The sequence below is a fragment of the Mirounga leonina genome, unplaced genomic scaffold, assembly GCF_011800145.1.
Source record: "Mirounga leonina isolate KUSES-001 unplaced genomic scaffold, KU_Mleo_1.0 Mir_128, whole genome shotgun sequence".
In the NCBI taxonomy this organism is placed as follows: Eukaryota; Metazoa; Chordata; class Mammalia; order Carnivora; family Phocidae; genus Mirounga; species Mirounga leonina.
Genome location: NW_023270320.1, coordinates 24,903,693 through 24,920,976, shown reverse-complemented (window position 1 = coordinate 24,920,976; position 17,284 = coordinate 24,903,693). Strand labels below are relative to the sequence as shown.

At 38.2% G+C, this 17,284-nt stretch overlaps 1 protein-coding gene and 1 long non-coding RNA gene across 4 annotated transcripts in view; both read right to left on the bottom strand.

The window, feature by feature from the left end:
• SORBS2 (sorbin and SH3 domain containing 2) overlaps positions 1-17,284 on the bottom strand; it is a 181,099-nt gene that overhangs the window by 119,696 nt on the left and 44,119 nt on the right. The gene's annotated exons all lie outside the window — the stretch shown is intronic.
• LOC118010055 lies at positions 6,686-12,379 on the bottom strand. Its single transcript, XR_004679101.1, has 2 exons — positions 11,637-12,379; positions 6,686-11,429 (listed from the first exon to the last, which is right to left on the bottom strand). It is a non-coding gene; the product is annotated as an uncharacterized LOC118010055 (long non-coding RNA).

Sequence of the window (17,284 nt, the reverse complement as noted above, 5' to 3'; positions counted from 1 at the left end):
TTGACAGAGAGAGAGATAGCGAGAGCAGGAACACAAGCAGGGGGAGTGGGAGAGGGAGAAGCAGGCTTCTTGCCGAGCAGGGAGCCCGATGTGGGGCTCGATCCCAGGACCCTGGGATCATGACCTGAGCCGAAGGCAGACGCTTAACGACTGAGCCACCCAGGCGCCCTCACATAACTTTTATTACAATATATTGTTAGAATTGTTCTATTTTACTATTGTTGTTAATTTCTTTCTGTGCCTCACTTAGAAATTAAACTTTATCGTAGATATGCACATATGGGAAAAAACAGAATATATGAGGTTTGTACTATCCGTGGTTTCAGGCATCCATTGGAGGTCTGGGAATGTATCCCCTGAGGATAAGGGGTGGGGGGAAATGACTATAATACCATCTTGCTATCTCTGTATCTCAAATCATTTTAAACTTTCCCTTTTGTCCTTTTTCAGAACACATGACTCCATAAAGAGATAAGGAATTGTGGTTTTGGACCACAAATTAAAGCCTTGTAAATCATCATTAAAAAAAAAATAATCTACTTTACAATGGCATTTTTTCATCATGGGTTTTAGGAAATATCAAAATTTTCTGTATATATACGTGAATTTTTTGCAAATAAAAACAAACTTATTTTGCTTAACCATTAGCTTTATACTGCTTTTGGAAAGCATGCCTACATAATTTATATAAACTGATAGAGCAATATTAAAAGGGGGTGTCATTAATATTTATGCTGACTTCACAGGCATAAAATAGGATTATTCTAGGCAATAGGTAAAAAGCAGATGATTTAACAAAATTTATTCTAATATTAGTTGTCTCTAGCATCACCTAGCTTTTCTTTCCAAGAAATACTTCTGCATTCCAAGAAAGAGATAACAAAGTTGCGAAAAGGCGTATAACAAGGTCAAAGGGACAGATGTAAAACAAAATAACATAACTTTTCAGGTTAAAGAAGGAAAGGTTTAAATTAAACCCAAAATAATGAAGGCTTAAAAGGGGGCTGACTTTAAAATCATACAAAGCATTGGTAACATTAACTACTTTTTTTCTAAGCCCTAACTTACCAGGATTAAAAGACACTCCATTGAACTTCAAAAAATTTTTTTTCATAAAAGTAGTTTAAAAACTATTTTATGGGGGCACCTGGGTGGTTCAGTGGGTGAAGTGTCTGCCTTCAGCTTAGGTCATGATCTCGAGGTCCTGAGATTAAACCCCATGTCAGGCTCCCTGCTGACCAGGGAGTCTGGTTCTCCCTCTGCACCCCCCTCCCCCGATCCCGCTCGGGTTTTCTCTCACGTGCCCTCTCTATCTCAAATAAATAAATAAAATCTTAAAAAAAAAAAAACAACTAGTGAGTAGAAAATTTCTGGGGCTCCACAATTTAAAATGCAAAAGACTGAAAATGTAGAATCAAAATCTTCTGGAAGGATGCATGAGTGACAGCTTCATTCATGTTTCCCTCTCTTGGCTACGAATGGATGAAGGACCAAGATCCTTAAGTGATAAATGAAAATTCCTTAAGTGCTTAATAGATATATAACAAATACTAACTGCTCAGTAAATGTTTCTGGGATATGTAACAGAATATTTTTTTTAAAGACTACTAATCATGTTCACTGTCCAATGTCCTCTCATGCAAGTACTGAAGAACACTGAGCAAACCCAAAGTCTATTACATTTTTTCAGTCTGCTCAAAGTGAGGATACTTTTCTTTCTTTCTTTCTTTCTTTCTTTTTTTTTTTTTTGAGGCTACTTTTCTATATGCCAATCACAAGCAAGAGACCTTAAAGAAAGCAGTCTTCTTCCTCTTCCTAATAAACAGAAACAGAAAAACTTTCTCTATCATCATCGGATATCATAGAAAATGTATTTCAGAACTAATGTTTATGATCCAAATTATGAGCTCTTTTCAAGAACTGTAGCATCACCTTCTGCCTTGTTTCCTGACAGAGAGATGGGATTACTACATGATAATGTCTACTGCAGGGGCGGGCTAGTGTGGTGATCAAGAGCATAGACTCTGTGGCCAAGCCAACTGGGTTAAAAGCCCATTCTACCCTATCCACATGGGTAACTTCGGGCAACTTACTTACCCTCTCTCTGAACCTTAAAGTTTCTTTCTCTATAAATAGGGATAACAATGGTGCCAACCTCCTAGAGTTTTTGAAGGCTCCAATGATTAATATGCATAAAGCACTTAGAAGTAGGTCTGGCACATAATGCTAAAAATGTTACTACTCCTGCTATTAAAAAGTCAATGTTTCTTTGGTGTTGATACTTGTGACTAGTGGCTGGATCACTTCAGATATGGGTCCCTTTCTTGCCTCGGTTATTTGTTCAGATGAATTCTCTACTCAGGTCTTCTCTTTTTATAAACTAATTATATTCGAAGTGTACTAAATCTTGGTTTGAAGACAAGAAATAAATCCTCCTGGAGTCACATTTGTTTCTTTAATGCACAGATGGCTGAGTAAAATCTGTGTTGATTGCACCTTTATTTTGTACATTAAGACTCCAAGAACAGCAGCTTCCTGAGACTGACTAGGAGCTGGCTTTGATTGATTGGTCTCACCAGCACAGCAGACGGTGGGGGCAGAAAAAAGCCCACTGGGAGAAGGATCAGGGAAGGTAAGGATGCCATGGTGCAGTCCAACCCTAGGCGACAGATGTCCCTTTGTAAGAGAGAGTTGAAGAGCAGGCTTGAGCAAAGGGAAACTGCAGAGCAGCAGAATGATCTTGATTACTAGTGACATTTAATTGCAATTAGATTTTTTAGCAATAACAAAGAAGATTTTTAAAACTCTTCAGTTCCTTTCACATCAAACTGCTCATGCTCGGAATATTTTAGTGTTCGTTCTTCCTGCAACACCATCAAAAATAGGTTCACTGTATTTGCAGGATACTAAAAAGAGTTAATGGCCAGTGCAGGCCTTCTTCTGGCTTCAAAGTTCAAAGTTATCTGCATTCAGACTCAGCCACACAAATTATTCCCTGAGAGTAATCTTCGGTGAGTTGCTAGGAGATGACCGGTTTATGTTTGCCTTTGATTATAGGGCATAACCACCCCACTGTAAAATGCCAAAAGTTGTTTTTTTTTAAAGGCAGTGATTGCATAAGAATAATTTTTTCCAGCTACCTGCAGGGAAGCATTGAAACCCAGATTGTTTTACATGAAGGGAGATTAAGGGAGCTGTAAAGATCTATGTAGTAGAAGTACAAGAATTGTTCTCTGAGCAAGACCCGTATTTCTCCAATTGTAGTCTACGTGTGACCAATGTTTAATGCATATTTGTTTAATCAAACTGAATCATAATTGTTTAGTAATTTCTTAAAAAATAGTATTATGCATAGGTATGGTGGATGGCTTATGCTTTAAAAGTGCTTACACATATTTGTAGGAGCCTGGTATGGGTCAAGAGAGATAACAGGCCAGAAACTGAGGAGTATAATTAACTCAGCCCTCTGGAGAGAGGTAAAATAAAAAAAGAAAATATTGTAACTCGTCTGGCCCCAACACCATGGCTCATTTCATTATGCCATAGTAATTCCTGGACATATGGTTATGTGATATGTACTTCTTTTTCTATGATAGCCAATATAGTGATTAAAAGTACTAACTACTGCTTACTAGCTGTATGAAGTGGATTGAATTACTTATATTCTCTGTGCCTCAGTTTCCATAACTATAAAATGGGAAAAATAATAGTACATGCTTGATAGGATCAATGTGAGGAATTAATCTATATAATTATAGTGAAATAATATATGTAATACACTTAGAAAGTAATATTCTTAGAAAAGTACCTGCTACAAAAAATTGATTAAGGCATATAAGTTATGATATTCACTATGATTATTAGCATTATTTTATTGCATCCTGAACACAGCTCAACACCCCCAAGAGCTTGAGGATCAGGTATATGAAACTTGAAAAAGTTGGGAAGCCACAAGTTCAGACAAATAGAGTTGATGAACAAAGACAGGAATTTCAAGGAAGCAAAGAGAAAGCTGAGGTTTTCTTGTATCTCCTGCCTTGTTGGTTGTGGATTACCACCCTATTCTTAATAATTTGGTGTATATTTGCTTCAGACTACCTAAGGTGGGCCACATATTTAGCAGCTCCTGTGCACAAGGACATCTATGTTTATGGCACTTAAAAGTCATGTTTACCTGGGTGTCGAGCAAGAGAAAGTGCACTTCTCTGGGATTTGGAAGTTCCAGGTTCTGGTCGCTAACTGGGTGGGAGTCCTCAGGAATTTTTCTGCCTTCGTGGAATTCCATTTCCTCATTTGCAAATGAGGTAGTTGGACATTGTTTGTTTGATCTCCACATTTTTGTGATTTTATGATCTATCTTTACAAGAGCAGTTGTGTGCAATATTTTCCTTTGCAGGTTAGCTCTAGGCAAATCTGTCATGTGGAAACCCAGAGTTATAGATCAGAAATAGTTGGATGATCTATTTTTGCTCTACAAACGAGTAACGCGCTCCATAAATGGATTATCAGATCCCATTAAGTAGCAGCCCAATGTCTCTAAAACAGAACCTGGTTTTCCATAAAACAGCTTATTTGTTACCTATTGCATAAAAGTAAAGTACGTAATGGAGTTGTTTAAATGGTGCATTTAAAAAACTACTCTGGCAAATCACTTTCTTAGAGAGAGGTTACCCAGAAAAATAAAAAAAGGAAAATTCAGTCTTTCTGGTTTGGAGAGGCAGCAGGTGCGAGGCTCAGCTCTGATACTAAATCTAGAAGGTTCCTAGGAGAATGATGTAAACAGACTTGCCAGTATTATTTTTATAGAGACTCCCAAACCAGCATGAACTGTACACTGTAATCAATTATTAAATGTGATTCAGGCTAGGGCAGTTTATGCTAACACAATTCGGATACGTTTTTCTCTCCAGCATTCGGTTATCAGTTATGTGATATATAGAGTAACAGTTATAAGGATCAAGTTCTGCAACTCCATCCTGCAACCTACTTTTTTATTGTAAATAAACCAGAAAGGGGGGGGCGGGGCAAGGCAAAGGGAGAAAGTGCCATGTTTCAAGCCATTTGTCTTGATATTTTAGTGACAAGCTTAATCTAATTAATTATATCTGGCTCTGACTAGCTTAGCATAAGGTGTTAGCTTTCAGCTGCAAATGAGTAGCACTTGACAAGGTGAGAAATCCTCCTTTGATTGTGAAATCATCCAAGATGCATTTCTAATCTGTTTTGAAAATGAAAGCCCTAGTAATACGTGATATAAAAAAACAAAACAAAACCCAAAACCCTCTTTTCTTATCCATAACAACTGAGTTCTGCTTATAGCCTGGTTACTGCACGTGGCAGAGATAGTTGTCTTCTCCTACCCAATCTTTCCTTCTTATAATAGAAGTTTTAGCTGGGCAACATGGCGTTAGCCAAAGACTACATTTCTGTTTCCCTAGCTTTGTGACCAAATTTTGGTTGATGAGTGTGAGAGGAAATGATGTGTGTACTCTCTGAGGAGCTGTAGCCTTAAAGGGAAAGGACATTCCTTCTGCTTTCCCTCTTTCTCCGCTCTGTGGCCTGGAAAGCAGACCTGGTGTTAGGATCTGGAACAGCCATCTTGACCATAAAAGGGAAGCCACGTGTTGTTGAATGTGGAGGAAGGAGCCCAGGTCTCTGATAATTATGGAGCTCCTCGTCTTACATCACCAATTTGCACTTTTCCAGGAGTGGGCAATATATATCTCTCTTGTTTAAGCCTCTATTGTTTTTGGATCTCTGTAATAGTACTGAGCTTGTATCCCAGGGAATGGACTGTGACATTTGGAATCCAGCACATTATAAAAATAATATTATATATTAGCATATATTATATATATAATATAATTTATATTTATGCAAGGAGAAAGTCTGCAATTTTTTAGTAAATTTTATTTTCCTTCTAACTGTCACATGTTGAAATGTTGACATGTTACTTGTAGTAAATGTATTCTTGGTGGCACTCTAACCCCTGTGCTGTTTTTGAAGATCTTGTTTCCTCCCTCTGTGTCTCCTGTTCTTCCCTCCCTCCCTCCGTTTCTTTTTTCCTTCCTTGAATGCCTCATCATCTCCACTGGACTATAAATTCCTTGACAAGGACAAGACATAACTTCCATGTTCCATGGTTTTCTATCCCAAAGACTAAATGCAGTGTTTTACACATTTAAACAGTCCTTAGCGAGCCTTTGTTAGAGAAATACTCAAAAGACATGCACAGAGCTGTATTAATTTTTAATTTTACCATGCATTTAATTGAATTCCCAAAATGAACAATTTGAAAACAGTTGCCTAATTTAAATATAAAATTTAATTTCTAAGTTTCCAGACAGAACTTATTAATGATAACAATACATTTAAAGAGAAATTTCAGTGGAATTTTAAATGATTCAGAACCTCAAGAAACAGCCCGGAGGCCCAACAAATAGTAACATGATCTATTTAATAAGATGGAATTTGTAAATCTGTAAAGCCTTTAAATACAAAGCACGTAAAGCCCAATATTTATCCCCTTATTGATCAGTAAAAATCAGCTGACTGTTAAGAGAGCCCAAAACCATAACAGACAAAATATTCATGGAATGTATTATAGGAAACGAGATTATTTATTCTGAGGTTTAGAAAATAAATTGCAAAAAATGCCTTAAATTCCTCATTTTTCCTGAGTTGATATTATAACAGTAGATTCTGATTATTCACATTTAGCATAAACTTCTTTACGAGTGAGAGGATCACTACAGCCAGTCGATGAATCAAGCTGTATTTTACCTCATATATAATGCATTGTGCATATAATGCATTTTGCCTTTACAATGTAGAAATAGGGACAACGTTAGGGTTCATAGACATCTTCTAAAAAATTTGCGGAAGCATATCTTGGCCAAAAAAGGCAAAAGCTTCCCCATATCTAAGAGAGTGGACCTGGGACCCAGGTGTTCCTTGCTCATCCACTTTATGTGAAAACTGTCCTGGGTGCCACAAGACATTTTGTTTATTATCCTTTGATTTTGAGACCTAGAAAATGCATTTACTTGAATTGTTGAAAGATATTTACAGTATCATCTCAAAGAATGAATTACTATTTTTTCACAGTGGAGATATTGAGAAATCTGTCCCTTGGGCTGAGGCGTTGTGGGATGAGGAAGGTGGAATCAGGCTTTAAAGGGCTTTAAAGGCTTAGATGCTGAATTTAAATGGTATCACCAAAAAAAGGGGGGGATGGGTAAACATGTGAGGTGATGGATGTGTTAAATAACTCCATGGGGGAACCCTTTCACAGTGTAGACATCAAATCATCATATTATGTGCTTTAAATATCTTGTATTTGTCAGTTATACCTCAGTAAAGCTGGAAAAAAAATGCTTAAGACTTTAGCCAAGGCTCCAACATCTACTTATCCATGCGACTGTAGGCATGTCACTTTGTCTACCAGGATTTGGGACTTTGTTTTCTCTCCTCTGAAATGGGAATGACACTAAAGGTCCTGGTTTGTTTACCTAATGGGATCAGTCAGGCTAAATAGGAGACAATCTAGGACAGAATACACCGTGAACAAAAAATGAATTGCAATAAAAACTAACTTCCTAATTCTCCTGCTCTTTAAGTGTGATAGCAACTTTTGATCTGCCATCTATTTATAGACAAGATTACTTCAGTGATGGAATTTTTGCCTGACTTTCTGGAAGAATACAGAACAGGTAGCAGTGAGGTCCTTGGAAGCCTGTGTAAGCAAACTCTGGAGCAGCCGGTGAAAGACAAAACTCTGTTTTCTCACATTTGACTGCAATTTTGCTCCAGATGCAAAATGCAAATGAGGTCAGGAGGCAAACACTATGGAGAAAGAACTTTTTTTGGTGTAACCAGAGGATGAACTCTAGACCGCAGTTTCAAAGGATCCAAATATTTTACTGTAAAGTAGAATAAGAAAATACCAGATCTGTCTGCAAGAGCAAAATGGCTTTTGTTTAAAAATGCAGTGGAGAAGAGGGAAAACAAGACCTGTTTTAGGAGACTGAATCCATCACTTGAGGAAGGGCCCTGCTCCAGACAACTGAGGTCTTCCTCTTGGAAATTATAGACTTTGGTTCCTTATAATTAGGTCCTGTGTTGCTCAACTTCCAAATAATTTAGAGGAAACTATTATGTGAGATTATAATTTTCCTCCAAAACAACCTTTTCAATGTGTAGCAAAATGTTGTAAGGAAGGAAAATGAGATGTTCTTTAGATTTTAGCCAAAACAATAATTTAAACCCAAGTCATTATAAAAATGGACACCATTGATACCTGTTAAAGGGTCATGAGTTCAGTAAGAGATGTTAGAACTAATCACACTTCAGAATAACCCACAAAAAAAATAAATGTCAGTGGGGGGAGGGCAGACAGGGTGATGAAACAGGCTGATGAAATGTACAAGCTTTGTCTACTTATCTGGAGAATGGTGTCAGGGATGTATGTTACTTTCTGGGTTTTGGTTTTTCTAAAAAAAAAAAAAAAAGAAAGAAAAGAAAAACATCCATGGAATTCTGACAAGACAGGAAGAGTTCCTAATTCTTAGGATCTCAAAATGATTCTTCAATCTTAATCAGCTATGAGCAATTGCATTTATTATTATTATTGTTATTATCACCCACATGGGCATTTAATTACAAAGTGGCATTATTTGTAAAACTGTTTCTGCAATTTAGTCTAGTGGAATTTAACTCGAAGCAGCTATGTTACCTTTTTGGGTATTTTTGAGGTGTGAAAATCCTGATTATCACTTCAGGCTTTACAGAACGGTCACCTACCATGAATCTTTTCTGGCATCTGATTCGTAGAACATAGGGCTGGATCAATAGTTATTCTGGGTCAGAATTTTGAAAAAATTTTGTAAGAGTAGCACTTGAAGAAACAGTAAGGGTCCTTTTCCTTCATCCCTATGTCGGCCCTAAAAACTATATCTCTTTTTTTCCTTTACTTGAAGGCTGAAGCCTTGATAATACTATTGATATTCAGTGTCTATCAACTAGAAGTACCTGAGCTTTTATTAGCAGTCCTTTAATGTTACCTAAAACTCTACCCAAAATGGGTACCCAAAGTGCAGGAAAATAACGAGTTTTCTAAGATTTAGTATAATTTAATTTGCCTAATAGCTGAAGTGGGCCAGAGCTGAATTCACATCATCATAGGGGGAAGAAGGAAAACATCTGAGAAATTAATCAATCCCAGAGCCACTTAAAGGCATATTGTATGTGGGCACAATTTTGGTCCTAAAGGCAAGCACCTGAAATAACACAGATACCTTTTTCTGTAGCATAGCAGCAACTTCACTGAAAACAGAGAAAGACTCTTTTGATCCATCTCCTCTAAGAACTTTGAAAACAGTCTTATGTTTTTGGAGAATAAGTACCAACTTAGTTTGAATTATGGATCACATGGAATGGGGTATGTTTTAATGAGCTTAAACCGAAGCAACATATGTTAACAGAGTGATTTATTTCTATGAGGATCATGAGAAAATAACTGTGAGGTTTTAAGGGAATCTAGGAGAAAAAAAAAAGACCCAACACGCCAGTACAAAGTATGCTCGATACCCATAAAAAGCAGAGACACTGATCTGCTTCAGGCACTATTCTGAGCCTTAGTCTATTCATTTCCTTAGAATAATTTCCAGTACTTGTTAAGGCGTAGAGAATTGGGGGCTCCACGGGGGCGATGTGTCTTTTGCAATTATGTAGTGCTTCTTTTTTAAGCATGTGTCTTTCTGGTTCAGTTATCTCTGTAGGGTCTTTGAGGAACTGGTGGCATTCACAGCCACAGAGCAGGACGCTGACTTAGCTTCAGTGAATGTCAAGGTCCTGGGTTCATAAGGAATGAGGAGAGAGCGGCCTTCGTATATTCATCTATACTCCAGCAATGCTGGAGTATAACCCCTTTACTTACTTCACACTTCTCTTGTTATGCCTTGGATACAAAGTGCAGGCACCTAAGAAGTGACAGTTTTCATGGTTTTTAGCATGCTTCTTAACACCTGAGACTCCGAGTAACTTTGCTCCTCTATTCCACATGCCAATTCCTTTCCAACTGGACAACAGGAAGCAGTTCTGAGGGCGTAAGTTAGCTTTTCATTGTTTCAGCTTCCAAGTAGAATTAACAATCCAAGTAGAATTAACTAAGCCTAGTATTAAAAAGATCTTGGGTTCCTTAACTTACATATAGCTGCTTTGGCTTTCTTTGAGGATGCTTGGGTTTTTTGGGAAAAAAAAAAAAAAAAGACAGCATAAATTTAGATCTTAAGCAGTGCTGGGACAACTTTTGTGTGTTTTTATTGAATACTTTGGATATTTTCATGCACAGAAATACAGAAAAAAAAATGAGCAGCTAGTTAATGGTTTTCATAGCTACCAGAAGGAGCTAGTTATCCTTCAACAACAATTATTTTCTGGAGTGCTGTGATACTTGCAGAATTGATCTCTGTGATAGAATCCTGATGTGCTATCTAATGATCAGATGTACAGTTTGTCTTTAAGAGCTCAAGTAGGTGAACCTCACTGAACTTTCCTACCTCTCTTCACCACCATTCCATTTGTGCTATTGTCAGAGGGCTCTTCCTAAAAGCTACCCTGATTACCTCACTCCCTTCTTTCAAAACTTACGGGGGGTCTTCATCATTGGAGAAGCCAACTTCTTCTTTTTAATTTTTTTAAGATTCTATTTATTTATCTTGAGAAAGAGAGCGTGAGTGCAAGCAGGGGGAGGGGCAGAGGCACAGAGAGAGAGAAAATCCCAAGCAATTCCACACTGATGTGGAGCTGGATCCCACGACCCTGAGATTATGACCTGAGCAGAAATCAAGAGTTGGACTAACTGCCTGAGCCACCCAGGTACCCCCGGAGAGGCCAACTTCTGACGGTCTAGAATGACCTCAAGGCCATCCCCTGATCTGACCCTATTTTCCTTTTTCGGTCTCATTTTTTTCACCACCTCCCTCCCTTCAGCCATGTCTCTCTGCTCTTGCTGAATCCACCATGTTATCCATGCTGTTTTCCCAATCTGGATATAGAATTTCCTTAACCTGTTATTTCCCCAAATTCCACCCATTCTTCAAGGCTTCTCAACCCCTGAATTAATTACTCTTTCTTTATGTGTTTTTAAAAATGCTTTTAGTCTATTTGAACCCTATAACCTACAATTTATTTTCTCCAGTCAAAAATAGCATCTGAAATCATGCATGTATTTCTCATGGCCTGAAACATGGAGAGAGACTCACAAGCCAGTTTGTTCATATGTCCAGTGTACTGACTGTATTCCCAAAACATTTTCTTTGACTGATACTGGAATACTTTTCCTTCATGTCCGTCTGTTTCTCTCAATATAATATCTGGGAGATTAAGGCTAATTTCTCTAATGTTTCTCATTGTATCCAGTTCAGCACCTTGTACGTCTTTTTTTTTTTTAAAGATTTTATTTATTTATTCATGAGAGACAGAGAGAGAGAGAGAGAGAGAGAGAGAGAGGCAGAGGGAGAAGCAGGCTCCCAAGGAGCAGGAAGCCCGATGCGGGACTCGATCCCAGGACCCTGAGATCATGACCTGAGCCGAAGGCAGACGCTCAACGACTGAGCCACCCAGGCGCCCAGCACCTTGTACATCTTATGTGCTCAATATGTTTTTTTAAAAATGCATCATATATAAGATGGTGTTGCCAGTTTATATTTTGATGGAGAGCTTTTTTCTTAAAAAAGCAATTACAGTAAATCTCTGACTGGTTCCATAAAAAGATTTAGAACTCTATTTTCAAGCATTTCTCCTATTAATATTTACAATGAACTTCAGCCTTCTGTGGGTCAACAGTTACAATCTAGAGCCTGCTATAATCCAATAGTTACAAAAGGGTGGGAAATACCCCACAAATGCACCACGCTGCAGAGATTCTAGTTTGGAATTATTACCACTGATGCTGGATATTCTAGCTAATCATATTCTTTATTCAGAGGAGAAGTTGCCTATGACACAGCTTCTAAATGTTGGTTTCTGGCACCTACCATGTAGAACTCTATTCCAGAGGATCAAACAAAATACAGCATCCTATATAGCTCTAGCAGCACTACCCTGAGGAAGTTGCTTAATCTCTCCAAGTCTCAATTTCTTCACCAAGGGAAACTGTGTATTACAATTCTGTGGTGGGAATCCCAGGAGATAATTAATCAAAATTCTAACTTTGTGCTTGGCTATAGCATTGATCACTAAATATTAGGTCTTGTTGATTGTATTATGAGTTTTGCTATTGTTCATATAGTATGTGTAACCATTGCTCTTAATTTCTGGCTCGTCATTTCTGTCAATTTCATTCTTTCAAATAAGTTATCGTAATAATCTTTCCATTTTTTTTGAAGATTTTATTTATTTATTCATGAGAGACAGAGAGAGAGAGGCAGAGGGAGAGGGAGAAGCAGGCTCCCTGCTGAGCAGGGAGCCCGATGTGGGACTCGATCCCGGGACTCCAGGATCACGACCTGAGCCGAAGGCAGTCGCTTAACCGACTGAGCCACCCAGGCGCCCTCCATTGGTTTTTCTGTCTCTTGTTCTCCCCCCAATCTCTCCTCTCTCTGGATCGCATGGTGCAAGTGTTGCGAGGTCAATCTTTTGAAAAGGAACAGTGACTTCACATTATCTATTAATAAATTCCAAGTCAAGCCCAGCACAATATGTTCCCAACCTAATTTTCAGGACATTATACTCTATTTCCCTTCTTATATTCTGTTCTTTAGTAAAACTGGACTTTTTGCATCTCCTCTTTATGTGCATTTTATGTTTTAGCCTTCATTTGACTTTTATGAGCACATTTTAACTGGGGGCTGGCCATGTGTCAGACATTGTTTTGGGTCTTGGGGTGCCAAGATAATAAAAACAAGTCCCTGCTTTCCAAGTGTGCATGACTGGTATGGCATGGCAGATATGATTTTGAGTCACATTGTTTTGTGATATGTTTCTTCCATTGGGATTACTCCTAATTACTCTTAAAATCACACCCATTTCTTAGAGGCTCATCTCAAAGTAGCCCCCTATATAAACAACATAAATTGCTCATACTCTCATTTAAATGTATTTCTTCGTCTGAGCCACTTCATCTTGTCTTACTTTGTTATTTGTGTTTATGTTTTTTTCTTTTATTTGAGGATAGGGACCACACTTATTTACTTTTGTATTCTTCATTGTGACTTAAAAATAGTAGGCTTTCAGGAAATCCTTGCTGAATGTTCAAGGCAGCATATTAGTAGAATTTAACTTTAAATAGAAAAATACCCAAAATTTTCCTCATTTTTAATTTTTATTCTTTTTATAATTTTTTAAAGATTTTATTTACTTATTTGCCAGAGAGGGAGAGAGAGTGAGCCAGTGAGCACAAGCAGGGAAATTGGCAGGCAGAGGGAGAAGCAGACTCCCTGCTGAGCAGGGAGCCTGATGCGGGGCTCCAACCCAGGACCCTGAGATCATGACCTGAGACAAAGGTAGACAATTAAGAGCCACCCGGGCACCCCTCATCGTCATTTCTTTTAAAAGAATTATCCTCAAAGATACTTAATCTAACAAAGGTTACTTGATAGGAACTACTGAAGCTGAATTGATAGTTTTGGAAACTACATTTAAGGAGATATGCACACACTAACACACCAGACTTAGCTTGAGTGAATAAGGAGATTGGGTGCTTATTTTCTTATGTTCTTTTCTTGTACTGTTTGTCCTACAAGTATATATGGTTGATATATTAGAAAATTACGGAAACAGATGCAAGAAAAATAGAAAGACATAAATATACAGATACAGATAAATATAGTATGGGACGCCTGGACATTGACCAGGGATTTCAGAAATAGAAGTATTAGAAATGGGTTTGAGAGGAGGGTCTGTTTTTAGCACATTTGGACACCCATCTTTAAATATGAGACACATTTCTGGAAAGAACACAGGGTCCTGTGAGCGAAGTATTGGGTTGCCTTGTTTTATATTTGCTTGAGCCTACCACAGAGAAGCAACGAATGTGTGAAGGGAAAGCAAAACCAAATGAGTTTGGTTTTAGAGACGTTCAGTAGGCTTCTAACAGGTTTAGATCCCCGAACAGATGCTTTCACAAAGGCAGCAGCATCTGGAAGTACGCACATACGTTCCTCTCTTCATACTCCTTGGCATTGTCTCCATGGTTACTAAATGAGTCACTCCCTTCAATCAACACTGATGTGATAGAAATAGCTTCATCAAAACAGCTTCTCTTCTCCTCTGGGAAGTGGACAGATTGTTAAAGAATGTCCACAGTTTGCATTAATGATCCTACTACTTCCGTGGTCACAACTGCAGCTAACTTAAATAGGTACTAGAGTCAACATATTGTATTAGTGACTTACTCTCAATGTAATAGTATGCACATACAAGAAGCTAGGAAGATTTTAGTAAATTCAGTAGTTGGCTCTTATCATACTCGAGTGTAGGACACTATTGATAAGTCCATCTTACTTATTTCAATACTTTTGATTTTCTTTTGAAATTAGCAAAAACTTAATAATTTAGTTACCAGATTACCAAATTAAGCTTTTTTTTTTTAAATCAGATCATACCTATATGAAAAAAAGAAATGCCTGAGGGGGTCTCTTCGATAAGCTTCTTTTAAGGGGAGACTGGGTGGCTCCGTCGTTAAGCGTCTGCCTTCAGCTCGGGTCATGATCCCAGGGTCCTGGGATCGAGCCCCGCATCGGGCTCCCTGCTCCGCGGGAAGCCTGCTTCTCCCTCTCCCACTCCCCCTGCTCGTGTTCCCTCTCTGGCTGTGCCTCTCTCTGTCAATAATAAATAAAAAATCTTAAAAAAAAATAAGCTTCTTTTAAAATGTGTTTATTAAGACACAAGCCTTATTTATCAAGGTTCTTAAACCATTATGCATTAATAAAAATTTGATTTCCAAATGATGTCCTGTGATTAGACTTATTTTATTTTGATAAAGCCAGGTTTCCTACACATTTTAAGACAAAGCAAGAAGACGAGCTTGTTCAGGAGAAATAATTAAACCCAAATAAAACCACCTCAATCACTGTTTTGAATTACTAGTTAATGTTTGTCCCTGACTCTGCTCTAGGCAGGTTTCATCCTTTCTTTGATGAGTAACTCTTGTGGGAACATGATGGGCTTTTAAGGTTAAACCCATCCTGGTGGTATAATCCTTGACTAGGGGTCTGATATTAAAAAAAAAAATGCTTAAAGTAAACATGGTCAATTTCTTCTAAATAATTTGAGTTTTAATAAACCTTTGAGGAATAACTTTTGACAACATTATTAAAATGTTAAAAAAAAAAAATTTTAATTCCAGAAACAGAGAGAGTGCTTGCTTTCTGAGTCTGTGTGTCTATCCAACCAGCCCAAGAATAGGATTCGGTTATGATCCTCTCCGTCTTGTGGAGACTGGAGAGCTAACAGAATGCCAGTGACTGTTTCCCCCCAAGAAGGCTCCTTGGTGGTGTGGTGGGAAGAATGTGGTCATGAATCCATGCTTTCAAGGCTCTGGTTCTACCATCTGTCACCTACCATTTGTCAGGCAAATGTTTTCACCTGGCTGTACGGTTGATAAGGACCCTTGAATTGCAAAAAACAAACAAACAAACAAACAAAAACCCAACGCCCCAAACAAAAACCAACTCTGTATTTGTGGTTGGGGATCACTTGAAAATATTTTGCTAAGGTTCTGTCTTTGCCATTCTATCTAACTTTGATTATCGTGATGGATCTTGTGTTCTGGGTAAATACTGGTGAAAATTTCTTTCACTGCCGCCACCTTAGAAACATTCCTGTCTTCTCTGTTGAGATTGATAAGACTATTATTTGGTGAACTAGCAAAACCACAGGGCCTTATTTCTAAATCTGGTTGATCAGACGCCTCCTGCATTCACTTAGCCATCACAAAATGATGCACAATAGCACTAATTATTTTATTTCCTAATTCTAAAGTTAATTATGGTGATTTTCAAATCAGGAAGAAAATAAAGATGCAATGTTGTTTCCCCGTCTCCTGGGAGATCTCACAGGTTTGTCATTAAATCACACTAGTAGTGTTGGGTTTCAGTGCTTTGAAGACAGGCAGACAATGGAAATCCCAGCTGTGAGTCCCATTTGCTCCATGAGGGGACAGAGATGATGACCCGTTCCTACCAGTATCTCCAGCACCCAAAATATGCTGGTCACACTTTAGGAGCCAAATACATGAGGGAGTAATGAAAGGACGAAAGAAGTCAGCCCCCTCCAAACTTTCCTTCCTCAACTGTAGAATAGAATGATATGTAGTTACCACTGGTTGTAAGAGAATTAAATAATACACATAAAGTTAAATAATACACATAAGAATTCTATGACTGGTAGTTGTTTATCTTCATAGAGGAAGGCTGTATCTCCAATTCATAGAGACTGCTTCTTTATATTTTACTCTCCTTTATTTTCTTATGTGGTAAAGTGTAAGTTCTACTGGTATTAAACAAGTAAAACTCTTGTTCAGGGTAAAGCTGCTAGAAAGTTTTAAGTCTATATACTTGAAAAACAAAGGGAATCTAGATTTTTCATTGACTTTCTACCCATCCCTCTCTGCGTCAGCTGAACAAGTCTTCATTCCTTTTTTTTTTTAAGATGTATCCATTCATTTCAGAGGGAGAAAGAGAGAGAGAGAGAGAGAACAGAGAGGGGCAAAGGGAAAGGAAGAGAGAACAGAGGGGGCAGAGGGAGAGGAAGAGAGAGAATCTCCAGCAGACTCTCTGTTGAGCAGGGAGCCTGGAGCCCGACACGGAGCTCGATCTCACAACCTTGAGATCATGACCTGGGCCGAAATTAAGAGCTTAACCGACTGAGCCACCCATGCACCCCAACAAATCTTCAGTTTTTTAGAGGACTCCTCTCTAAGGGTCTATAGACAGGCTTTTTTTCTGTATTTCCATTTTTCTGAATAAGTAAAGAGCAGAACGAATGGAAACTGCCTTCTCTGTCTGCCTCATCTTTATGTTAAACTGATTTGGGAATAACACTCCTCCCACCCAGCCATTTGACAGCAGTTCTGAAGGTTCTGAATCATGACTACTCAGGGTCAGTTAATTCTAGAAAATCATCCAATCTAACTTTTTACCCACATCCCTAGTTTCCAGCCTGTGAACCACAAGGAATAATGCAGATCTTCAGTTTTCTGGGAAGGCACTTTATTGTTTTTTCTCTTTCTCTTTTCAGTCTAATGACTCACATTCAGATGGTTCTGCCCAATTTTAGAATT